The 26,856-nt window shown below is 51.4% G+C and overlaps 1 protein-coding gene and 1 long non-coding RNA gene across 5 annotated transcripts in view; one reads left to right on the top strand and one right to left on the bottom strand.

The window, feature by feature from the left end:
• Nucleotides 1-26,856, bottom strand: part of Tio (zinc finger domain-containing protein tiptop) — a 133,517-nt gene that overhangs the window by 12,547 nt on the left and 94,114 nt on the right. The gene's annotated exons all lie outside the window — the stretch shown is intronic.
• On the top strand, nucleotides 233-25,671 carry LOC139109121 (uncharacterized). 2 transcript variants are annotated; one of them, XR_011546787.1, is made up of 4 exons: nucleotides 233-838; nucleotides 24,951-25,055; nucleotides 25,160-25,450; nucleotides 25,606-25,671. It is a non-coding gene; the product is annotated as an uncharacterized lncRNA (long non-coding RNA). The 2 variants fall into 2 exon arrangements; XR_011546786.1 differs by having other exon boundaries at nucleotides 25,160-25,671.

Raw genomic sequence — 26,856 nt, forward strand, 5'->3', positions numbered from 1 at the left:
CAGCATCCGCTTTCGAGCCCGTTACGATCTCACCTGATTTTTCTGTGCATTCCCCCTCGCTCCCTCCTCCCTTTTTTCTCTTTCTCTCTTACAAATGTGTCTCTGCATTCCCGTGGTTTCTCTCCCCCGCTTGTCGTGCCCCTCCCCCCCTTCCCCTTCGCCTGCCTCGTCGGCGAACCCGCGCACGAACTGAGGATACAGATAGCGGGCACCTGCATATATTGGAGTGCACATATCGGTGATGTACCGGAGGGCTAAACTGGTATTGGTACCGCAACGGTATTAGCTATCCCGTCGCGAAAACGATCTAGTCGTAAGTCGAACGACCGAGCTGGTCACGCTCGCTATTCGCGGGGACGATCAGCACTTGCTAATTGCTGATAAACTCCGAGCTTCCGTTTCGCAAAACCTCGAGGCTGCGGAGAGAAACCACGTCCGATCTTAGTTAATTGAATTAATGTCGCGGCGTTTGATGAAATCGCTTTTGACTGCGTGCAAATTCCGTCGTCATAAATTGTTAAAAGAATTGACTCCCGAAGCCGACGAAATAAAATAATACGTGCAGCAAATATTTCTGTATATTTTAATTATTAAAAAAAAAAAAAAAAATTTTTTTAATTGGTTTAGCAAAGAGATAATAGAGGCTTTCTTTAATTTGACGTTATTTATATCTTGCGCGATTTTTCGTGTCAGTATAACATGTCTTTAAAAATTGAGACTAAAACCGATTATTTTCTGTCAATTTTCAGATGTATTCTTTTGAGGCCGCTCTTCCGAAAAGCAATTTGTCATTCTTAGACGCGCAAAGGAGAGAACGAGTCGACCGAGATGAAACGAGGTAAGTCTTACAAATGACAAAACGAAAAATAAGGTGTTAAGACAAGGATCTTTTAGTGCAGGTTCATAAATTGCGGTCGGGAGTAAGGCGTAAATTTTCGCGTTCGTAGGTATCCGCGCTTGTGTCAGCCTGTGTACTTTAGTGATTTACGCGCAATCAACGCGCTAAATCAGTTAGGTTTGCTTGTAATTAGTATCCACGCCGAACGTTCATCCGGCAAGGGGATTTACAGCGCGGGGCGTCTGTTTAATTGTTTGCGAGAAACCTAATATGCAGAGCGGCGGCTTTAAAAGTCAGCGCGAAGACTTCCCGCGGTAAACACGATCTACCGACAGTAACCTGCGCGATTAAAAAATCCAGTTAGCAAAGAGGCGGTATTAAAAAATATAAACGGGCAAAGTCGAAACGTTGATTAGCAAATTATTCATTTGAATTTCGGGCAAAGTCCGCTCGGACGTCTAAGAAATCTTCCTTCGAGAATTATTTTACATATCTATCCGATTCCATTCAACGCGAGCATTTGTAATCAATCTGTGTGGAGGCTACTACATGCATGAGCATCCGCCGGCCATTACCGTGCTTCTCATTGTTAGACAGGCCGTCGGTGGATACCGGTAATTACATAACCACCGTGTTAGAATGTAGAGCTGCGTGCATCAGAAAAGATCTCCGCGAGAGCCGCTCGGGCCTCACGGTGCACGAAGTTAATTTCTCGGGCTTTTCTACGGGCGGCCGAGTGAAGTTGCCGGGACGCCTTCCGAGACGGATCTTTGATAAGTAGTACTATTCGCGCACGGTTATCTCGGCGAATATCCCGAGGAGGCGCGGATCTCTCTTTCTCTCTCTCTCCCTCTTTTCCTCGGCAGCAATGACGCCACGCCGGGGCAAGTAACCGGGTCGAACTTTAGCAACGTCCTGGCAATAAAACAGTACATAATAACAAGCCGGCGGCTGCGGCGGCAGGGAAGGAACAAAAGGAGAACCCGGAGGAGGACAGGAGAGGAGATGAATTTCTGATGCGAGAACCGTCGGAAGGCTGGCGGGGAGAGTGACAGGAGGCAGACGAAGAGACGAACGGATGGACAGGCAGACAGACGGACGAACGGACGGGCGGACAGAAGGACGAGGAGGGACGCCGAGAAGAGGGAGGCCTCGCATTGTGATTCTCTCGCGGTCTGCCAGAGAGTGACTGACGGGTGAATCCGTTTTCTCCTTCCTCCGCACCTCTGCCTCTCTCCCTCGCGCGTGCCTTCTGTCCTTCTTTCCGTGTCTCTTTCGCTTCCCTCATCCCCCTCCGCCTCTTTCCGTTCTCCCTGCCTCCCCGCGACGCCTTCTTCGCTCCGAAGCAACCGGCTTTGAAAGCCTCATACTCAATCCGTATTCGAGAGATACAAGACGTTGATTTACGACTTCCTCAAGTGATGATCCAGATTTTTCAGATCGATCGGGAGGGTCGCGTTTCAAACTCAGAAGAATATCACTCTTGTTTCGAGCGAGTTTCAGGGAGAAGGTGATTTCGAGATATTTTTAGGAGGGCGTATATTTAAAATACCGCTCCAAATAAGTAGCGTTGTCCGTGATTAACTGTTATTACGATATAAATATACCGATACGAAATATAATTCTTAAAACCGGTCGCTTAAATCGAAATGCATCGTTAAAAGTAAGATAAAAAAAAAATTATTGCTTGACGTAAATTTATTTGCGTGTTAAAAGTTACGATTTTTATTTGAAGAGAAAGAAATTTGCATTTTTAGCAAAAATTAAATGACCAACCGTTCGCTCATCACGCTTCAAGGAGATGCGTCAGAAACGCCCGGGGAATTAGATCAATGCACTCGCGCGGGGGCCGCAAACGAACTTCTTTAGCATTCGATCCGTCCAGGACTTGTCCCACTATCTTTCTTTATTTTTTCATTTCGGCCCTCGATCTTAAGTCCCTCGAATGTCAGGTGGTCAGATTCGTGACTCACTTAGGTGTTCTTTAGGACGACGTGAACAGAACAAGACGACAGGCTCCAACCGAAGACGGAGTACCTTCCTACCGTTGTCTACCTGACTGATTGACTGATGAGGCGACTGTTATCCTAAGTCAACACTCACTCCATCAGTCTGTCGAATTTCCCCTACCCCTTGCGAGCCGTAGCTGCGTTCCTTCGCCGCCACTCGCGTCATCGTAAACGACGCTCTCCGATCAGATCCCGTATCTATATATAATTCCCGAGGTGGGCCCGTCGAAAGAAATTGCCGGCGACGTTGATGGCCCGCGTCCATTAAAAATGCAAATAGAAAGGTGCGATTAGGATTAGGGCGGACGTGCGGGACACCGGCACTTGTTAGAATTACAAAAGCTACTTCGAGAAATAATTTGTAACGCAGGTCTCACTTAAAAAATTTTTTTTTTATTTTTAAAGAATGGGTATAATTATGAAAGTCAATTTTTCTCGCTGTGAAATTTATTCTTCGTCGAGTGAAATTTAGAATTTATCTTCACGCGAGTAAAAGGATGTGTGGAAACGGCCGCGCAGAAGTCGTCGATTAACCGTTTAAAAAGCGATCGAGCAACGTCGGGGCCGCGGTGGTCCGTCGCAGGCGGGATCTAGGTAGAGCGTGCTCTCCTTCAATTTTCCACGGATATTCCGAAGTCGCGGCACTTGGACACGCCTCGTTCAATCTCGCGCGATCGACAAGGGCTGTGAAAACCCCGAATCCGCGTCGCCCGATTGCTTTTCCCTGCTGCCGTCGCCTTCTCTACGTGTACTCAAAATCTTTCCCCGTTCTTCTCTCTTTCTCTCTGCCTCTCGCTCCTCCGCCTTCCAGCTACCCTTTCAACTTGCCCTCGCCTTGAAATACCGAGCTCCGAGAGAGATCTTGGATTTCCGGGGCCGGTGTTTCTGTTGCGAAATTGTCGCGCCGCCTCGTAACAAAATCGCGCGAGCTGCCGCGAATATTACGCGCCGCAATCCACGGAGCTTCGTTCGCGCTTTTCATTTCGTTCGACCGAGCGCTACGAAATCTGACGTCTATAGGACGCCTGCCTGTGCGCGAACCTCGACTGGTGCGCCCGTTGATTCGACTTGGCGCTCGTCACGCGCCCAAAGCTGGTCGCAGACAATAGTCTCTAGGCGAAAATCTCGGCAGCTTCGATTGTCGTTTTCCGCCGGTTAGTAATCATTCAGCGCGCCCGCGTTGTAATTTATTAAGATACACGCTGCCGCCGCGCGACACGTATTTTCCGACGCCGAGAAAAATCTGACGCAGAGCCGCGTTACCGCGCCCGAACCCGGGGATTGTCCTTATCAATTTCCGGCGATATCTCGCGCGTGATAAAATAATTATCGCGGCGAACAAGGAGCAGCACCGAAGAAGTCAGCTAGCGACGCGTTCCCGGCCATCGCGGGTCAATAAATTATCTCGAAAACATCACGCGGCCGAGTGATTATTTATCGCGGGGGCCGATCGCGAGGACTTTATCACCCTGCTGGCGATCGTTTTCCGCGCTGCATCGCGGCCTGCTGATAGCGGGTCACGCTCACACCGCGCGCATAAACTGTTAAATTAAAGTCGATCCTTTCGTTGATCTACGCCGCTGATAGGCCTCCCATTAATAGCTCGTAATTTACTATTGACGATCCCGGCGTAATGGCTAATTAACATTTGCGAGATTAACACTTTCGCGTATAATATTATCAGCGACATCGGCGCATCTCGATTCGATCGGGGGGATGCATCGCGTGGGTAAAAACGCCGGTATTTCCACCGGCGAGGAGGGAAAAAAAAACACTGCAATTATCATTATCTAAAGTTCTATTAGGATAATTAACAGCTATAAATCTGCCGCTATCACGACGCTCTATAATTTATTCTTAACGACGGAGGTAACGAGTGTGTGCGCGGTCGAATTACTTTAACAGGACAGGTAAACGGAAATTTGATGGCACGAATCGCCGATAAGATACAATCTTCCGTGAAAATAAATATCAGCTCGACGCAGTCTCGATTCCGCTCGGAGCTGATTTTATCCCGCGCAAAAATTGATACGGATCGTAAGTAAAGCCGCGCCTCGTCGCTTCGCGCGCGACAACGAGAAATTCGGTGGCAAAGTCCGCAACTCTTTCGTCGCGCTCGCTAATCCGATCTGCGACGAGGGTGAAGCGATTCGTATGTTACTTCATTCTGGCGCGAACACGGATTATCTGTACGCGCCAACGTCGCAATAACGCATCCGCCGAGATTTGGGATGACGAGTGACCCGTCGAGGGGGTACGAACGGTGGAGATACGAAGACGGTTCGGGCTCGACGGTGAGTGATGGACAGGAGAAACCCGGTGGAGCGGCGCGTTGGAATCTCGCTTCGCGAGAAAAAGACCTTTTGGCAAGTGGCGCGGCCCCACACGCTGCCCGTACGTATGTACGACTTATTAACGTCCATATTTTAGTGACGGTTCCCCGCGACAAGCGGCGAACAAGCCACCGGTAAAAGATATTCTTCGACGTTGTCAATCCGCGTCTCCTCCCTGTCATCCGCCGGATACGTTCGTTCGCGTAGCGTCTCTTTGTCAATCTTCTTTCTGTCTCAGCGTAGCGATTAAAGGTATCCGTTAATCGAATGTATATTTAAATCCACGTCCGCTGATTATTCTTGAAACCGTGGCGTAACGCGCGAGGAACAGCTGATACGTGACATGTATATTCATTGTTAATGTCCGAGAGAATTCAAAGACGCGGCTTATTGGTCCGCTGTTTTCGGAGGAAGGCGTCTGACGAATGGCGGGGCGAATTATCTTGTTACACTTGCAAAACAAGATGACTAATGAAAAACACTTAGCGCGAAAATCAGCCAAGCGCATTCCGCGGGCTTTCAAAATTCTGTCACGCTCAAATATAGCCGGTGCAGAACCGGACCCAGCGCGCGTTTTACGACCTCTTATTTTTACGGCTGACGTATCGCGCCGTTCGATCCGCCGGCCGGGATCGAACGTGACGAATATCGCGAAGAATATATACTCAGCGACGTTGAAGCGTGAAGGATCAATCCCCGCGAGATTTCAGAACACCATTGTCCGCTCGTCCGCTGATACACAACGGGGGTAAGGAGGAGGAGGGGGAGGGGGAGGCCTCGGCGGACGGTGCCCCGATCTCGCGTCGATCGCGAGGCGAAAGTCACCGGTTAAGTGGCACTCGCTCGTCTCGGAACTGGTCCCGAGACATCGCCGCGATAAATTTAATGCGGCCGCGCGAAATAATTTACGACGCGGCCCGAAATATAGCAGGCCGATCGGGCTAATCGTCTCGCGCGCGCTCTTCGTGGAACGGTATTAATGCGCGCACGGAGGCGCCGAAGATGCGGCCCGTTGATGCAGATACGACGACTGAATGATGGATGACGGGCGCGCACGTCCGGTAAGACCGTCCGTCCGTCCAATCGCGCAACAGGCGACAGTGATGATCGATGCGTCGCTGCTCCCGCTGCTCAGGAAGGCGAAATCCGCGAACTCGTTTCGCTCTTCGTTAGCGGTCGTCCCCACGGCGTTTATGCATTAGGCGAAAGTCGGGATCGCCGAGGAGCGCGATTAATATCCCGAACTGGAGGATCGTGCTTATTTCTCTCTTTAGCCCTTAGCGACGCGGCGCGACGTCGGCCCGACGTCGCGTAGCTTATCGTGATATATTACCGCCGCGAACGGAAATTAACGAATTTTTCCCGGCTCGAAATACCGCCGGCTCGCGGACGGCAAGATTCGGTGGATTAATTTTTATCGTCTCGCGAGCGCCGAATGCAAAAACCGCTGCCCGATCGCCGTTACAACCGTGGACGGCTTTCTAAAATTAATTTGTTTACACGATTAAAATGATAAACCAATTCTTGATGCTTTTTATTATACGAGCTTCTTTTTTTCATAAGAGAATCATTAAACCCGACGTTCCATCGGTCGATCTTGTTAATCGTTTTTTAGACTTTGATTGCTGAGAATAATTTGATGAATTCGGTCTCGCCGGCCGTTGCGAGCTGGCGAAGTTGTTGGCGGCGGGAGACAGGATTTCATACGGATTCGATACTTTCTTTACTCCGCTAGCCCTTCGCGCGTAATTCTGGCGGTGTCTCGAGCCGGACGTAGCCCGATGAGAGAAGCCGTGCAAGCGCGACGCGGCGAGGGCGCCGCGAAGAACGGGGGCGGGAGGAAGGTGACAGGAGGACGCCTTCATCACGATATCCGTCACTCTTCTCCTCCCCCCTCGTTCGTCACCCCCTTGTCTCTCTCTTTCTCTTTCTCCTCGTCTCCTTTCTCCTTGTCTCTGTTGCCCTGTCATGCCGCTCGGCGCCTTCTCGCCCTCCACCGCTCTTTCTTGCGCTTTCCGTCACGCTGCCTTTCGAAGTGTCAGTTCTGTTACCGACTGCCGGAGCGGAGGCCGTGACAACAATAATTGTCAGCGAAGTAACATCTCTCAAGCATCGCGCGGAGGAAAGAGAAAGAGAGAGAGAGGGAGAACGCGAAAGTGGCGACGGTGGATGCGGGACGCGCGAGAAGGAGAAAGGGCCGACTGGCCTATTTATAGACTCGGCAACAAACATAGAGCCAGCTGGTGTCGATCCGTCCGGTTATCGCCGCGTTTACACAGCCCCTGTCATATCCTCTCGCGAAGTGGCGAGTTGCGGCCGCGCGTACCACGAATATCCACTTCTTTCCGGGTACCAAGGAGGCACAAAGAGCGCGAGACCGGGGGCGGTTTCCGCGACTCCTCGACTGACACATTAATCGTCCTCTCCCCGATAACAATTTGTACCGATGAAACAGTTAAAGAAATAGGTCTTAGGGCAATAAACAATTTTTTTTTTTTTTTAATAATGCCAGTCGCCTTCGCTCGATAACGGAGCGGTGAAGATTCGCTTCGCTTCTCGCGAGAACGCGCCGAGGCGCGGCCTATCGCGCAGTTGGAAAGCGTAACGCGAGACGTATGTAGATCAACGACGTGTCTGTCCGATCGCCGTCACGGCCCGAAATAAAAACTTCCGTGATGAACGACGACGTTGAGCACGGAGGTGCAATTGGCGCGAAGCGAAGCCGGCGGGCGCATCCGGCGTCTTGTCGACCGGGGAAGTAGAAAATAAGGCGCGTGACCAGTTCGCGTCTTAATCCCGAGGAGGAGCGAACGCGTCTCTGGTGAAACGGCCACTTCGTCGTCGTCCGCGTTGTCGTCGGAGCAAGCGAGCGAGCGTAAAGAGGGAAGGCGGTCCCGAAATAGGCTGGCGGGCCGCGCGAATGAGCGAACGGCCGACTCACCGATCCGTCCTAATAAATATTGTGTCAGCGTAAATAAGTGCGGTGCCACGTGGTGCTGCGCGCCGAGGCGAGTGCTCGCCGAGAAGCGCCCAGAGAAGGTGGAGAAGGGCGGCGCGGCACCGACAGAGTCGATCTGTCGCCCGGATGACGGACGGCTGATGTACAGAGGGACAGGTGCGCCTCTCGATCTTCCTCCCCCCTTTTCCCGCCCGCCACCCGTCTGCCCGCCGTTCGTCTTCTCGTCTCTCGTTCTCCCGGACCTCCGTCTTCCCGCCGCGGCCGAATCGTTTCTTGCCGGGGCCCCCCCCCCTCTCCTCCCCCTCCGGAAAGCCGCTCTCGCGTTCGTCTCGCCTTGACGGCTCGCTTGGAAGCGCGGCGGAGTGATTTCGTACGACGTCGCACGTAAACGCGCACAGGCAGATGTTATTTGAGCGTTTTCTCACGACCGCGTCGAATCGACGGACGTAGTAAAAGAGAGAAAGAGAACGAGAGCCGGTCTTCACGTCCGTCACCACCGCGGTCGGAGTTTAGGACCCGAATTACCTGGTTATCGCGTCTTATCGCCTCCGAGAGATCACCCGTTAGCCAAAGCGGATTGTTAATTAACGCGCGCGTTCCCTTTACACAATTTATACGCGACGCGGACTCCTCCGTGCTCCGCTTCGTTACGGATTAGTGTGAATGGAAATTAGAGAAGCGTTCTTGTCGTTCGGGTAACGGATGGGTGACGCGGACGGCAGGTGCATCTCTCAATCTTCCTCTCTCTCGCGCGGGGCCGACCCCAGTTAATTCACGTCCAACGACAAGCTTCGATTCCCCAACGCAAATAACTCGCGCCTTAACTCGCACTTAGAAGTCCCCGCGGCCCCGAGAGCGCCGTTTCGCGTTTCTAATAGCGCGACGGCGATTATTTTTAGTTCCTGTCGCGCGCGCGAACGGCTCCCTTTCGAACGAAACATCATCGCGGCACAGGGAGCGCATTGTACCTTTGTCATCCTCTCGAGAACGCGTCCAGCACCCGCGACACGTCCTCGCGCGCGAGCCTCAAAGTTCACGACGCAGCCCGACTTTCGGCATCGCCGAAGTTTCCCGCTCCCAGAGTTATTTACACCGTGTACCGTGTCCGGCGAGAGCTTATAAGTCACCTTCCCGCGTCGTGAAAGACTTAGAGCGGCGGTACCGCCTCACCGGTGGACAGTCGTCTAAATATAGCCCACTAATATGTCACGCGACGCGATTTACGAAGCGCTACCAGCTATCACCTCGATAGTTAGCGCGATGAGTCACGGTCGACGACGATTCGCCGTCGGAACTTATCGTCACTTTCAATTGTGCATTTTTTATTACGTCGCGGGCCGAGAAATTTAATTGATTGCAATAGATTGCCCTCGTTATCGGCGTACCGGCGTGATAATTATCCGAAAAATCCTGAGTCGAAGCGTGCCGCGACTCAACGCGGAAAAAAAAAAAAAAACCACGAGGAATGCATATCGCCACGTTTTTCCTGTTATTTAAATACCGCCGGCTCAGCATGTAACACGTATTTTAAACGAACTGCGCGCGCCCCCGCATCCCCCGCATCCTCGACGCGCCAGAACGTTCAGCGGGGTGTGTGCAGTTGGAAATGTCGGGGAAAGTTGGAGGAGCAGAGTTTGCCGAGGGAAATACACGGCAGGGCGAAAGGAGGTGATGGCCAGGCGGGCGGGAAGGAGGAGGTCGGCAGTCAGTCAGTCACTCAGTCCTCCGTCGCTCGAAGCCGGAGCGGTTCCAGCGCAGTCGTAAGGGGGGCCGGGACCCGAGCTAGGAACAGATTTATGCGACACACATGCGGCAAGGCGTATAACTCACTCGCTCGCCCATAATATCCACCCCCCGGGCCCCGCTGCGCCCCCGCGCTGCCCCTATTCCTGGCCCCCAAAGGCATCCAGATGAGAGACAGACACACCAATACTGCCGAACGGGACCGACGTGGCGATATTTATTACGTATCGGGATTATGTTACCCCGGTGGTTTCCATCGCGACCGGGGCCCCCCGAGCGTTCTGGAAACGAGCGCGAGAAGCGATTCCGTCCAGGAGGATCTTGGAAGTCGCGCACTTCAAATTCCAAAAGCGTTTCGTTACACGTATGTATATAAGTGTCGCGAAATAAATCGAGATTCGTCATCTCTCCGCGTATCGTCACTTTAAATTGCGGACATTAAAAGCCGTAACTCGCCTATACGCAAATGCGAAGTAACTGATAGTCTAATCTCGAACAAGGAAATCGACTGTTTTGCTGACTGCGAATATTAATCAACCGCACGGTTTCATCAACAAGCTGTTCCTACTAAACAACCACTTTTCAAGCCGCGTTGAGATTTGAAATGTCGTTATATCTTTAAATAATCACGCCGCTATTTTTGCCTGTTTCCTTGGCAACGGAACGTTCCCCGTCCGGAATCATCGATATCGCGGGAAAAAGCTTTTTGCGCGCGAAAACGCCACCGTAAATCCCGCGGACTTCTCGCTTTCGTCGGCTTAGCGTAAATTCCCATAACGCGAATAAAAACGTCGGTGCAGCAGGAATGGTGGTCAGAAACGTTCGTAAATCGAGGAGCCCGTTTGCGCGCGTACCGCACGAAAGGGACCGAGGGTGGCGGCGGAGGGGCCGGGAGGGGGGGGACAGCAACGAACAGAGAGAAAGAGACGGCGCGAGGGCGCCGAAGGGGAAGGGGGACGAAGAAAGAAAGTCCTGTATGGGGTTACCTATGCCCATACCGAGCCTAGTTAGTCCGGCATCGTGCCACCTTTGTTTGCTCGCCCCACCGGCCTGGGTATCGTCACGACCGTACGTACACAGAGGTCCGCACGCAAATCCACACGCTCGCGCACACACGCGCGGATCGTCGTGTACGACGTCCTACGCACACACCGTCCGCCGCGGTAGCCGTAGCATTATATCGTGAGCACAGAAGTAATTTATAGTTGCAATAATTTATTGGGTACCATGGGGTTTATACTCGCCTGACGTGTAGCCATCCGTCACCGTCAGTGACGTCACCTCCCTCCACATAATGACTACCTACGCCTCTGACTCCTTTCCCCCCGCCGCGCGATCCTGGCTCTTCGTCCTCCCCCTTTCGCCTGCCGCCCTCTCGAGCCCCCCCGCGCCTCCCCCCCTTGTCCCGCTTTCGACTTGTACGTCTCGGTGTTGAAGCGTGCACCCTTCTGCGTAACCAACCCCACCCTCCGCGGCCAACTAGAGTATTCGTCTAGCAGTATTATACTTCCGGTTTGCCGGAATACAATATCGCTCACCCGCGTCGAAGGTGAGATAATGAGCGATGCGGGTCTAACGCGTTTAAAAGCGTACGCGAACACCTGCGTCGTCCACCGCGCGAGCACAATGTATCTGCCGTCTGTGAGCGACTCGCACGAAAAAAAAAAACGTGGGGAGTGTAATAAACACCGATTGCTTTACTTATACCAGCCGCCCACTTGGTCGTCAAAGCTCTTATCGGGGAGTATCGTAGATATTAGAACTTTTTTTTTTTTGGAGAAAAGGTCAGACTTCTGTCGGGTGTGTTACCGTTCAGAAAATGAGAAAATACTTTTTAAAAGCGACTTGAATTTATATTTCATGAAAAAATACATTGCAAAAAAATGAGGATTACATAATTAAAAAGTTTTTTTTTTTCTTTTGGTTGATTTTGCGTAAACGTCGAGTAGTCGTGACTTTCGCAGATAATAAAAATTTATCTTAGAAATTTCGAGCCGGTTTGCGCTTCGCTATGGCGAAAGAAAACGAAAACGAAACGGTTCGAGCGCGACAGGCTGGAGCAGATCGTTTGATAAAGCGATAAGCAGAAAAAGATCGTCCGAAAATTTGAGCGGGGGAAGGAGGAGAACGAATTCGGTCTCGGGAAGGTCGTCATCTTGAAGGACTCGGGCAATAACGATTTTTCACGGGGGCAAAATCGCGGAGGAGCGCTCGTATATTCTCCGCGCGGCAGAAGTTCTGACGGACAGCGTCGAGTAAGACGGGATGACGTGAGGCCGCGATACGTCAAGCCGCCTCCTTCTCCACCCGCTCTCACACACCGACCTTCCACCCGCGCCTCCCCGCGTCGCCTCTCACCTTCTTCGATTTCACGTACGTGTAGAGTGAGCGCCGGGAGTCACAGCGTCGATGGGAGTGCGAGGATGGCGGTGTCGTTGGTGCCGCGGTAGTAGTGGTGCCATCGCAGTCACCAGAGGCGCCTTCTGATGGCTGGCAGAGATGACGAGTTGGTCCAGAGCTAGATATGCTCGTCACGTTTCTGGCTCCTGAGAGGAACGACGGCGGCGGGCGCGGAGGCGAGGGAGGTAGGCAGCAGCGGCGGTGCAGGACGCGCGGGCGACGGTGCAGCGGCGGCGGCGGCGGCGGCGACGGGCGACGGTAGTGGTAGGAAGCTGAGGGTGCGAGTGGAAGTGACGTTGACGGGCGTTTGTCACTGTCCTCGGCAAATAATATCCAGCGCAGCCCGCTACACGCTCAGCCCCGCCACCTCCGCAAACCTTCCTCAGGACGAGAGGCTCGCGGTAGAAGTCGCGTGTATGTATCCGCGAGTGCATGCGCCGGCGGGCTGGTGTTCGTGCCGGCTTTTCGTATTATGTAGGTATCCGTGTAGTACACCAACATATCCATCCTCCACCACCACGGCCGCCGCCACGACGGCACGGTCGTTCGTTGTACATTTTCTCGTTCAACGCACTCACCCGCGCCGCGGTCTTGCTTTACACCTCGCGGCGCTACTTCGCGACTACCTTCCCATCTTCGCCACCCTCGTCATCGAGCCTCTCGCACTTCGACGGGTCGCGTCGGGGGAGGGGGGGTGTGGGTAAAGCTACAATTTATCGGTGGCCATTGGCAACTCCTTAATTAAATTCAGGATCGTAGATGGAACGAGGGAAATTGATTGTACCGGTATTCACCGCGACACAGAGAAAGAGAGAAAAGAATTTCTTTTCCTTAGCTACGGTTTCGCGATTTTAGATCTCTACGATTTTATGCCGCTGTGCACGGGAAAACTCGTCCTTGTCGACGCCAGATGCACGTTATTTGACGAGTCGCGCTCTCGCCGTTACTGTATTAACGTATAAGTGATGGACGTACTAATAATCGTCAACATCAGTCGGACATCATCTGCCTGCCATATGTCACGTCAGTGCGCGCTCTCCGGCCCACGTGGCATCGAAAGTCAACGGGGCGCGACGGGCAAAAATGATAATGAATTAGAAATTAACGGAATGAAATATGGAACGTGGCTAATTGTCGGGCGACTCGATTTCCTGTTCCCCGCGGGCGAGGATAATTGGCTCGGAACTTATTCGACCTGTCGCGGCGGACAGGTTCCGCGCGAAGGAGGGCGATGAGTTCAACGCGGTCGAAAAGGGGTCGTCGAAACAGAAAGAGGCAAGGGTCTTGGCGACAGCCGTCAATCGATTGTCAACCGGGTCAGCCGACCAACCTTACCCGAACAACCTCGGAGCCCCTCGTCTTCTCAGGCGGTCCTTCGTACGCAACGAGCTGCCTCGCGGTCCTCTCGCTTCTTTTAATTTTATTGCCGAGATCGCAGGTAACTGCTTCGAACGGCGGCGATTAATGACGAAGAAATACGCGTAATTGAGACAGTGTCGGTGCTTTCCTCGTAACGGATAATCGTCGCGGAGATTTCGTTTGTCGGGCTCCACGGGACTCGTAATAAACTCCTTCGCTCTTTCTGCCAACGCTCAGAATTACAGCTGTTTATAATTATGGATAACGAGGCGAAATTCGGTGCTTGATTTGGTGCTTGCACGCGCGGTTTTTGCAAAAACCAGCGGTCTCATTTGCAATTTGTCGGATAATGACGATCTCGCATCGGCTTCGTAGAACTTCTGTCCGCAACCATAAAGTCAAGGGCTGTCATTAACGGCCGGTTTATCGGCCGGCTGCTTTTTCTTCCGCGAGAGAGACGCGGCTGAATTTCGCGAGCCTTGAAAAACCTGTCCGCCGCGGCAAAATTTAGAGCAGCGCGCTGCGCAAATTCGCTTATCCCACGCGCTCCCAAAATTTCGAAAATTTCCCACGAAGCGTTTACGTGCCGGTGCATGCCACAATGAACTACATTGAAATGCAGAGTGCGCGTGTAGTTCACCTCGCAAAAGGGTGGAAACGTCAAGGGGGAACTTAATTGAGCGTTCAAAACCGCGGTGTGTTCAATTTGCTTCGATTAACGTCTCTTCGCCCGCGCAGTGGGAGCATCGGCACAGAACACAGGCGCGGTGCGGGGGAGAAAGACGGGCTATCCGTTCCTCCGTCGTCGGGACGGACGGAGGAGAAGAAGAAGAAGAAGAAGCGAGAGAGTGGGAGGAGATGTAATCAGTCTCTCGGACGCGGGGTGACGAGCTGTCTCTCGGCATGACGACTGGACGCGAGCGTCCTCCACCCTCGCGTTCCCCTCGACCCATCCTTTTCAATGCTCACCTTCACCACCCACCCCCACTTCGGGCAACTCCAAACGTCTCGCTCCCTCTCGCCGATCGCAGCTTGATAGGTATAGAAGCGAGAGCCACACGGTACGTACAATACACCCACACTCGCGTCACCCGGAGAGAACCGGGGGAGAGGGTGGCGGTCTGTAGGAGCAGGCACCCTCCTAGCCGCCTTTCCGGACCCTCCCCACCGTCGATATCAAGACTGCCGTCCGACAGATCAATGCCGTGAGCGGCGACGACGCCTGGGCGTCCACCGACGTCTCCTCGGACAGACGGCCGGACACGGACGGACCCTCGAAAATCGGCTGATGGCTTTGCAAGACCCAACCTAGATTGCTTCCAAAGAACCATTGTGTGCGCTCGGTCGCTCGGGAACCGCCGCATCAAGCCACATTGTAGGGACTGATTAACGGCAGAGGCTAGTTTGTCGAAACGGAGTCGTTAAAGGAAAATGAATTGAGATCGTCACTATCTACGGCGCCGTGATTGACAATTGTCAATTATGAAGATATCGACGTGAACGCTACTATTTTGCTCGTAGCTAAAAATTACATTTTTAGAAATTTATTTTTACTTTATAAAAAAATTTTATTTTTTCTTGAATGTCGAATTAAAAATTATTTTTTGTATGAGGCGGCGAGAGCAATATTACGATAGTATACTTAGAAAAAAATTAGTTAACAAAGAAAAAAAATTTAGTTGAGTACGTTTAAACAAATGTTTATTTAAAGTAAGTAAAAATATATTTAAATTATTAAAATATATTGTCTATTTCAATATATTTTATTAATTCAAATATATTTCTGCTATCTTTAAATAAATACTCGTTTGAACGTATTCAACTAAATATTTTTTTAGATTAAATAATTTTTTTTTCTCAGTGTGGTAAAGAAATTTAAAAAATTTATTCCAAGTAAAACGCTCAAGACAGCGATGAAATTCATAGCGAAGTTTAACGTTGATTTCCGAAGGAAAACATAATGTTTCGCGAAGGAATCGATGAACAGCGGTATCTGTTGCTTCCCGAAAGCGCTTCTGGAAAGGGCGTAGGTGTACATCGCGCGTACAAGCTGACGGACCGACGGACGAATGAAACCGCACCCGTAAGCTTCATTGCATATTCAGCGAACGGAACCGTGCGGGGCGAGGAGAATTTTGTCTTGAACTCTACTCCGCGCGGAGCAAGATCCGCCGAGGTGTCAAAGCGAGCAGAGGGGAAAGGCGGGAAACCATGACACGAGCCATTGGACTTCGGAAAGGAGTCAGTCCTTCCACGGGACTTCAGAATATCGTTTCCGCGGCGGTTTATTGGTTTTGTTTCCGGTGGGATCCCTCGGAAGAAGAGGGGGGAGGGGAGCTCTGACTCTACACGACGCTGGGCGGAAGGGAGAAAAGGAGAAGGCGACGAGGGACGTTGAAGCGTGGCCGGTGTGATTACGAGGGTGGCGATGCCGGCGGTGACGCCGAGTTATTCGAGAGTAAAGCGGGGAAAAGTCGGAGGAGAGAATTCGGCCTGGAGGACGTACGTATGTAACTGCGCTGTCCCTCCTTCACCGAGCGGACGGGAGACATGCATTCCTCGCGTTTTCCGGAGTGTCCACTTCAGGGGATCGTCCGCTCGCCGGAAAGAGAGAAGGGAAAGAGCGCGAGCCGCGATAAAACTAATCTCGGCAGAGTGCAAAGTCTCCCTATCTTGTTCTGTCTTCCCTCCGGTTCTTCGTGTTTCTCCGGACTTGAGCGGGCAACGGACATCGACGGCGACAACGGCGCGAACGGGCAGATGCCAATGGGATCCAGAAAGAGGGACGACGAGAGGGAGAAGGAAGAGGAAAGCGCAGAGAACTCGGTGGCGGCAAATTGACGCGCGACTGACTGCCTCGATCACATAAATGCGGACAAAACGCGAACTAACTTCAGCTCTCGGCGGCAGCGAGGACGTCGAGCCAATACGCGCACATGATTCCCGACTGGCGTCTCAATGGATGTCAGAATCACTTCTCTGCCAGTCATCCGTAACGAAGGACGTGCATTCGCAGACGGGAGCAGATACTGAATATCCTACATATTACGCGGCAGAGTTCGCGCTAATCTCCGTAACGCACAATCGAGGCACGTAATATAGACGTAAACCTCAAACGGATGAACAGAGCTGGGAGCTCTGAAAGCGAGGAGCTCGGCACGGTTATCCTAAGATCACGCTTGTCGATGAAAGGCTTGTTGTAGGTAAGACACGCTATCGAATTGCCTCCGCCTGGCGGAATGATAATGAGATTCCATACCACGCTCTCATTCGTAAGATCTAATCGGGATAACGCGACTCGTTATCCCACTGCATTTCGCAATCAACGCACGCATTCTTTTTTCTTTTTTTTTTTTTTTTTAATGCCGCTCTGTCTAAGAAAACGAATTTATACTAAATTAATGTGAAACGTTGCGCGTATCGCGCCTCGATCGATTCTTATTAAAAGCGCGATCCGGATAAGCGTCGATAATTCCCCGCTGCAGAAGGCGAGGAAAGAATTTCCCGAAGCTAGTCTAAAGGCACAACAAAAGTGGCGCATTGTCCTGGCGAGGAGAAAAGAACAGGGACGAACGGAAGGGGTGGAGGGAAAAGTAAAAGAGAGAAAGGCAGGAAGCAGGGAGGAAGAGAGCGAGTTCAAAGTGATTGCTTAAAGGATCGATTAAAGCATCCGTCGAAGACAGTGTCGAAACGCTTCAGTCCGACAGTTTGAAGGAAGCTGGACGACGACGACGACGACGACGACGACGACGACTCTAAGGCCCGACACGGCAAGGGGTGTGGTACGTGAAGGGTGAACGTGAGTTTGCAGTAACGAAAGAGAGAAAGCCCCGGCCGCCTCGGTTGCGTGCACGCGGCTGTATGTGTGTGTCCTCGCGTATGTGGGCAAGTGTCCGCTCGCGCGCGCGAGTATATTCGACGAAGGCGAAGAGAGAAGTGCCGAGATCTGAAATGGGAGCGAGCGAGAGGTCGGCTGTTTCATCTGTCACCTGCAGACGCCGCCTTCCTTTCCGTCATCGTCCCTCTCACCCGACCGGCAGCCGCCCTCCCGCCCCCGGCGACCCCCTTTAATAATAACAACAATAGAGCCGGACTCTAGCGGCGGTCGGTCGCCGTCGTGGCATGTGGACCGGGGGTGGACGTCAGCGAGAAGGGGTCAGGAGGAGACGGGGAAAGGAGCGGTGTCGGTGGTAGGGTATGGGTCACAAGACGGCCGTGTCACGTCCGCTTCCAGCCTCAACCCTCCTCCTCGACAGGTCCACCCCGCGTGTCAACCTCATCCAGGGACGTAGGGTCTTTCTCAGACTCAGGTGCATCTCGCGCGTACGTGAATTCAGATATTCGATACACGCGCTCGCAGCCGATGCGCCGCGAACATTAGACGGCGGGCGGTGGGACGGGGAGTCGCTTCTATTTTCTTCCGTCGCGCTTAAAATACCATCTCATTAAGAGCGTTCCCGAACACACGAGATACACGTAGGAAGGAGCGATGTATCAGATATATTTACGGCGCGGCGAATGGGCGTGAAATATAAATAGGAGATTAACATCGGACGCGTATCCTCGGAAGCGTACATTTTTCCGGAAACGGCAGCGAGGACCGATCCGTCCCTGACTTCATCCAGCCCCACCTTTTACCAGCGTCCGTCCGTCCGTCGGCTCGTCTCCCCCTACCTCGCCTTTCGCGACCCTTATTACACGTCGCGGCTCAACTTCATCAGGGGGATGTCGCACCACTCTCACGAGTACCAGCATTAACCCACACACAGGAGTCGCGCCGCGTGTACGTGCAAGCTACGCGGCAATGCTAATGTCCAGGAATGCGGCCGTGTGTGTAGATGCATCTGCAGTATTTCGCGATAATGGTGCACCTCGGGCAGGAGCGGAAGCGCCTCGTGCCTCGCGCGCGACGTAATTATAATTTTGCGATATACATATTATAAAAATATAATGCAGCATGTTTTCCAGCCGCACGCGGAATACTTCTAAATTACGCGGATCGAGGAAATCCCCGTAACACACAGACGATATTTAACATACACGCGTAATGCAATATTTGACATCGCGTATTAATATAACATATTCGTATTGATAATAGATTTGTATTTAAAATTAATGCACGCCACGCAGTGCAACGTTAAAAGATCTAGGTAGGTGGTAGTACAAGACGGCGGCACGGCGAGATTTTTTGTTACATTACACGCGATTGTGTGCTCGTTGGACAATCAAACTGCGTCGCGTGGAGCACTTTTTGGTCCTCGTGATTTCGCGCATGAGTCACGGGAGCGTGTCCGGCCCATTAATCGTCCGTAATTTCATTCAATTTAATTACCTGGCCAACGCGTTCAAACCGAACGGGGCATTAAACCGTCCGAACGTAGTGTTTGCATTTTAATACGCGGGACGGGTGCTCCCAGTTCGCGTAACACTTTCGCGTTACCTAATAATAGCCGCGTAACGCGTGTCCCTGTGTCGGTTAGCGGCCAATAATTAGCAGGATCGGTGATGAGCGGGTCTCTCTTTTTTTTTTTTTGTGTGTGTGTGTGTGTGTGCTACTCACGAGTCGCGCTTTACATCCGATTATCTTGTAACGCGTCTTAAAAAGATTTCTTACTAGAAAAAAAAAAGAAAAAAGAAGAAACTGATCAGACGCGAATCTGGCGAAATCTTAACGATACGGAAACTCGGTCGGACAGCGTTTCACTAATCTGCGATCGCGCAAAATGTTCTCCCGTGCTATTGCGATTTTTCTATTGTATCATTCAAAGGCTTTGATGGACGAAAGGCTCCGTATTACCGATGCGTCGCGCAAATCTGTGAAATCCGAAATTTCATCGTCGATAAATTTTTTTTTTTCCCTCCTTCCCCGCTTTGTCTCCTATCTCTCTCCGATCGATAGGTCGATACAAAACCGAAATAATTTGATAAATGCATGGGCCATTGCACGTAATGACAGCCTCTCGCTGCGTTTCGCCCCGGGCGTCACACGCTGCCGGTCCCCTTTCCCCCTTCCGTTCCCCGTCGCTCCCTCCTTTTTTTATTTTTTCCGCCCAAAAGGTAATCCAATCGAGAACGATGATTGAATTATTAATTGAATGACGCGCGTGGCTGGGGTCACACGCGTGCTGCCGCGTATCCGACCTCTCTCTCGCGCGGCGATGAGACGGGTTGCTCATCGCGAATAATTCGCCGGGCTTGTGCAGCCTAGTGCCTTTTAATGCGTCTCGAAAAATGTATCGACAACCGATAAACCGACAGAATTAAATTTCTCCTCTTTCCCGTGCTTTTACTGCAGCGGCAGTGCGCCAAAAGGCAGGCGAGTGGACGCGCACGCGAAAATAGATTTCGCTTTAAATTCCTGGCCGCGCGCGTACGGTTTTCAATTAAAAATTTATCAGCACGCCCGGCGAATGTGTATCCGATATTTCTTTCGTCGTATGTAATTATGACAATGCGCCCCCGCGTCGGGACGGATCGGATATCGCGTATCGAACGAACAAGGCACTTCTCCCCCCCGTTTTCGCGTCCCAGCGCGAAGCTTGCTCGTAATCCGCGAACTCCTGCTTCGCGTCGTCGAGTAGATTCTCCAGCGGATCGACTTGGGAATTAGCGCGGGTGCGCCTGAGACGGACGAGAGGAAAAAAGGAATTAAAAGAGAACGACGCGAAGAGGGAAGGGGGGGCTTTGTCTCGATCTTCGTCGACGGTGGCCTTGAATGATCTCTCCCTTGGAAATTTGATCGACACCGGTCAAACGGGTAGACCGGACTTGAAACGGTGCGCCCCTCACCGCCGCAGTTTCGCTCGCCGCCCTCTTTCCTCCCGCTTTCTCCCCGCTTCCGAGTTTTGCCCGAGCGGCATGGGGACGTCGGTTGGACGTCCGTCTCTCGCCGGTGGACAGAGAGAAGATGACGAGGTGGAAGAAGCGGCAGCGATCCCCGTCTGCCGGGGAACGGCCAGGAGACGGGCGCGGCGCGGCCGGAGTAACTCGGAAAGTGTCAGAACGATAATCTGACGCCGGCAACGTGATGGACAGGACGAACGGTCCACTTCGCCCTCGACTCTCTCACGTCTTCCCGCCGTTCCTTTTCCTTCCTCGTCCCCCGCCCGCCGCCTCGCCGCCCGCTAATGCAAGACGCACCGGGCTTGTATTAAATACCGCCCGTTTTCACGGACGAAATACTCCCCGTGAAACGAGCGCGAATTCCGACGCGAAAATTTCAGCCGCGACGGCCGTCACGCGCGGCAAAAGCTGTCTCGAGCTTTCATGAATTATAAAATTGCAATAGTAAAATATATTGTAATACACGTAAGAATAAATATCGCCGCACTGAAACCGTAAGATAAGCCACAGATCAAGTATTGACTCCGCGACGCCGTTCGCGAGATCGAGAGTGCGTGTACGCGAAATGTAAATAGGAGCGACGGGATAATAATGAATGCCCGTGGAATAGTAATGAGAGGCAGATGCGCTGATAAGACGTAGATAAGAAACGGAGAAAGTGTACGCACGCCCGTATCTCAGGGCGAGACGTGTACATGAGTTACAAAGAGGGGGGCGATCAATAACGCTCTTTTATAAAACGTACAGCGTGTGACTTAAAAGAGAATTTAGACGTTGATTTAAGCACGCGGCTAACGTGATTTATCGCCGGCGCCGGTTCCGCAACGCACGACCCGTAACATTTATTGTTCTTCCCCGGGCGTGCATACGTACGTGCATCGTCTTTTTTCCCCTCCTTTTCAGAAATTGAAAAAGAATACGCGACCGAGGGAGCGGAGATTGGCGAACGAAACGGGAACGGGGAAATCGGAAACCGTCGCGATCCTGGGAGAAACCTTTCGCCTCCGACGTTGCCCCGGTCTGACGAGGCCGTCGTGACGAGGTCGGGATTCGCTCCGATAAAAAGAAGCACCGTGGCCGGTGAGCTGCAAAAAAGGCGCGGATGCAAAGGGAGATCGCGAAGTAGAAAAAAATCAGATGGATCGTCGCGCGGCGCTCGTTACGCAACTCGGCGATCCCGTGGAAGCTGCCAATTCCATCTCGCGTGAGACGATTCCGCTATAATCTTGGCTCGCTTCGCCGTTTTCCACGGCGAGCCACGTGTGGTGCCCGCGAGGAGGAGGAAGGCGGAGGAGAAGGACGCGGCAAAAGGAAAACGATAACTCGAATTACACGCGAGGCGGTAACGAGAGGCTGAGAGCTAAGCGACCCCGGCAAGTGGTCCATTTCCGAATATTAATTCTAGTCTCGTCACGTTCGAGTCATCGTCTGCCGGCTCGGCGCGAGACGAAAGCCAGGTGCATCGGGGACGGATCGAGGTCGTCACGAGGAGGATGTTAATTGCGACACGACGCGACACGTACGGCGGGAGTGAGAGCGGTCGATCCGCCGCTTCTTTTACGCCCCGATCGACTCCGGCGGACGCGGCCAGACTGCACATCGTCGGAATAATTCACGCCGAGAGCGACCGGACGCTCGCCTGTCTCACAGAAATCGCGACTAGGTCGCCGCGATAACGCCGCCATTTTCCTAATTACTGCGAAAGAACTGCGCGTCGCGTGACAACTGCAATTAATTATAGTACCGCGCTCGCGAGAGATGATTCACGACCGACGCGAGCCGGACAGGAATTCTTCAGGGATCGCTGCGAAGTTCCGCCGTGCATCCCAGCAACGCGGCTTTCGGTTCCCCGCGCGTAGTATCAATGTGAAACGGCGTAAACCATTATGAGCTTAACTCCGTAATAATGACGGACGTTGAGGATCTCCCTTCGATCTCCGCGATGCTAGTCTGACGTGCACGACGGTAAGTCTCTCATTTGTAATATTAACGCGAGCCTCGGCGGTTTGATAAGCTTATTATTTATAGAATCACGGTCGAGTACGATGACCCGGGCTCCGCGCCACATCGGGGGCCTTTGAAAGCGATGGTTTATGACTTTAAAAAAATTAAAAAATTAAAAGAAAAAAGTAGCGGAGGAAGAATACGGTCTCGCGTCACCTCCCGACATTAGCGTGGATTCGATAACTCCCGCCGTCTTACAAGGACAAATGCCGCGAGTCCTTCGGCGTGCGAGTGCCACCTGCGCACTTTCGGGGACGCCCATTGTGCCTTCTTTTCAGTGGGCTTACCTGAAATCGCCCGCGGTGATAAGATCTAACGAAATCGGCTGTCCCGCGGGGAATTAAAAATGAGGCTGGAACGCCCGCCGGCAGGAGGCATTATCCAAGTCCTCCTTATCACGCGGCCTCGCATTAATCCGACCTGAGACACGCGAGTGTCGTGGCTTCCTTAATTCGCCTGGCAAGCATACAGCCTCATAGGAAAAGAATTTGCGAAAACCGCCGCTAAGCATTAAAAAGAGATTTAAAAAAAGAATATAAATTTTTAAAACCACGTAATTAAAAATTGCGCGTTCGGCTTTTGACGTTGCGACGTAAAATATCTAAATATCACCCGCCCACGGTCTCGACTTTCCGCGCCTTCCTAGCGAGAGCCTTCGTGAACGGTCCTGGAGCACCAATGAATTTTTCTTTCCCGTCCGGAGAAGAGTGTAGCCCGTTATTAACCCGGTCGCCCGCCGGAACGACCCGGCATCGCTCAACCGTCAGAGTCGTCTTCCGCGCCTTCCCCGGCTCGTCGCCGATCGCCTCCTCTAAATATCCTCTCCTTCGGGACAATATAGCTATCCGCGGTAACGAGTTTATAAGAGCGATCGTCGGCTTCTTCTTTCGAGCGCGAACGTCGCTAATCGCCATTAGCGATCGCCGCGGAAAAATTAACAAGTCAATTTCAACGACGCGACGAGGGCGGATTCGTTAAGTCATCCGCGATTTATTTTGACCCACTGGGAACTTCGATACTCGTACAAGTTAATCAATTCTGCTATTTTCGTGCGATAGAACATCACGTCCAGAAGAAAAAAAAAATACAAATTGCATGCTGCATGTGAAATGAAAATAAAGATAAATAAATCCGCGACTCGCCGAGTGGTAAAGACGTCCCTCGTGTAAGGAGGTTCTGATTCAACGCGATGAAACGAATGAAAAAGGCTCAAAACTTTTGAGCTGCGTTTCGTAGAGCGTGTCATAGAACGATATACCGCGTGTAATAAACACGTGGATACGCGCAGTAAAGCGCGTGTAATAAACGCATAGGTACACACGGAAATCACATCGCTAATGTAATGAGCCAGCCGTATACAATTTAAGATCCTCGGTGTAAAGCGTTACCATATGCGCGTCGCGTAAACCCATCGTCGAAGAACATAATTCTGTTTTTATCCTAATTAACGTCGCGCCTAACTGCCAGCCACGATCTCAAAAAGAGAACTTCGTTTCAGCTCCTTCCAGCGGATCGTTCATCAGCGATATTTATTCTGCGGCTATTCCTCTTAAGGCACGACAGTTTTATAGAACTGACGCGCGACGAGCGTGAATTAACTCGTTGATAATACGAACGTAAATCCTATTAAAAAATATTAATTTTAATATTCATTAATATGTCATGGCAAGGATGGTCTTCGCGATTTTTTTCCGCCCCTCACCCGCGACCGCAAGTAATCGCGATCGGGTTAAGCAGAAAATGACGGTCGGGGAAGAGATGGGTGATCCTAGGCGCGCCGACCAATCACAGCGCTTCATCGATCGCCCGATCGATAGGGGCCTACGTGACTCATCGCGCAGTTGAGGATATACGCCGGCCACGTGCAGATCATCGGTTTTCGCGACGGATATCGAGGCTTCTGCGTATGTTCTCTCGCGGTTTAACGTCGTGTTCTTGTGTCTCGCGTTGCTCTAGAGGCCCTATGTACCGCAGTGCCTTTGCACAGGACACCGCCGTTGTCCATTCACGACATGTGGCCGAGCAATTAAAGGTGGGTGAGTCGTTCTTTATCGCAACCTTGTTCTTTATTCCGCCACGATAACTCAGCGTAGTTGTAGTCGGGCGACGATACGTGAGCATCGAAATTGCAATATTCGCGATCGTGCGACACCTCGCCCGTCTTCTCCGTCGCGGCCGAAATTCTCATTGCGTTGGAATAAAGTATCGGCAGAGCAATCCCAAGGAGCGCGGGGACAGGGGACGGGTGCTCGCTAGTGGCAGCCGGCTAGTTTCGTATTGCGTAGGTTCGGGAGTCAACGGGTGTAGGCGCGGGGAGCGCGGGGAGGAGGGAGGGACGGTGCGCGCTAGCGTGCTCGCGTCCGGTCACCCGCAATCAAAACACGTGCGCGGTACGATGAACAATACGCGCTCAACAAGACCTTGAATAGAACAGCATATTAACTTCAATCTTTTTGTTTCAGATAATATTCTACCACTCGAGGAGGACCAACCCGACATCCCGCAGACATCCTGAGAGGAGGAGGAGGCCCAGGAAGGGTATCCTGCCCCGGCGGAGCAACCCATGGGTATATATCAATTTTTTTCTTTGGATTTTTAATAACGTTTTTTAATTTTTTCATTTAATTAAATTTTATATCTACTAAATAATTGTTTTATTTTTTTGTTTCAGGTCAAGAGAAACTCCGCTGCGTCGCATCGCTCAGTGCCGCACGCCGATTCGAAATTATACGAACTGCAGCCGGTTCGTCGGTCGTTCGGGGCTGCCGATAGTTACCGGGCGTTTTTTTACGAATCTTTTTAATACGGGAGTGTCGAAACATTTGTTAAGTAATTTTCGGGATTTTAACTTCACCCGGTCGCGTTCGCGAGTTTCCAGTGCGCGGAAGGATGGCTCGTCACGTCCCATCTGAGTGGAGGAGCAGGCCCGGGGGGCTTCATGCATCGGCGGAGCAACTCTTAGGTGAGAGTTAATTCTTTTTGAAAATTTGTGATTTTATTAACTTAATTTTTATTTCTTTTTATTAAAGAACTAAATACATTTTTGTAAATTTTTTTTGTCTAAACACAAACTATTTTCAGCATATCTACATTAATATTTTCTTTTTTATGTTACAGCCACCGGCAGAAATCTTCAACTCCGCTGACGCTCATGCAGACTGGTAAGTCGCATGGTTTTTTTTCGTAGTTTGCAATCAGATCTTTTGAACCGATAACATGTCGTCAACCATAAATTACACAATTATAATTACGCGTACAAATTGGGTGGGATCTTTTGAAAAATAGCGCACGCGAAGCGTGCGCATGATTTGTTCTAGTAAATGAAATAAAAAATCTAATGCGTGCTGCACGCGCATAAGTTGCTATCCGAATATTCTCTAGAGATTCTTGGATGATCGAAGCGACGCGAACAAGAATGTAAAAAATTATTAAGAACTTTTCTTATATTATATTTCGCGATAAAATTGCATATCCGAAAAAGCAGGAAATTAATAAGTTATTTCTTAAATTGAATTAGAATTGAATTCTCACGTCGATATGAAATAACGACCTTTTAGAAATAGCCGTACGCGCGAGTGCAAGGATCTCGTTGGTCGATCCACGGTATACTCGTGCCGTCGCTTTCACGCGATCGCCGTGCTCGCCCGGTCCTCCTACGACCGTCGACAGAAATAAACGATACGTCTAGCAATAAATATCACGGTATTATAATTAAGCTAGCGGCAAAAGGGTACGGGCAATGTGCGCGGGACACGCGAGACAGAGCGAGTCGGGAAGCAAATAGATAGATCTCTCGCTGGATGATCTCTGATCCGAGGCCGCTAAGACACGAAATGCAGAAAATATGTGCTTGTACACGCTGATAACTCCGCCAGGATCGATCGTTTATCTCTCCGGTGGAAACAAAGAAAGTTTATTGTTTGCTGAGACCCGCTCGGGTGCATAATAAATGTTATTTGTCTGTCTTTACAATTAATGCAGCCAATAATACCAAAAATCTAATCATTTACATTTAAATATATTCTTAAGTCGCGGTTATTTTAAACATGATCGAGAACCGTAGGGAGAATCTATTTTACGCCTTAACCTGCCCGCGATAATAAAACGGTTAACAATACAAAACGGCGCAATCTAGTACGAATTATTCAGGAAGCGCGCTTTTATTTAGCGTCACTATTTCAGTGACAGACGACCGAACGACGCCCAATCGCTAATCGAACGGGGTAAGATGCGGGAAACCAGCGCGAGATAATTCGATCTGTTTAGTCTAGCGCGAGGGGGGCGCGGAACGCATCAGCCGACACTCAAGGGACCATTGTTTCGCGGCGAAGACGCGGCCTGGACGCGGGCCGAGAAATGTAAATCGAC

This window comes from Cardiocondyla obscurior, linkage group LG16 (genome assembly GCF_019399895.1).
Source record: "Cardiocondyla obscurior isolate alpha-2009 linkage group LG16, Cobs3.1, whole genome shotgun sequence".
Taxonomy (NCBI): Eukaryota; Metazoa; Arthropoda; class Insecta; order Hymenoptera; family Formicidae; genus Cardiocondyla; species Cardiocondyla obscurior.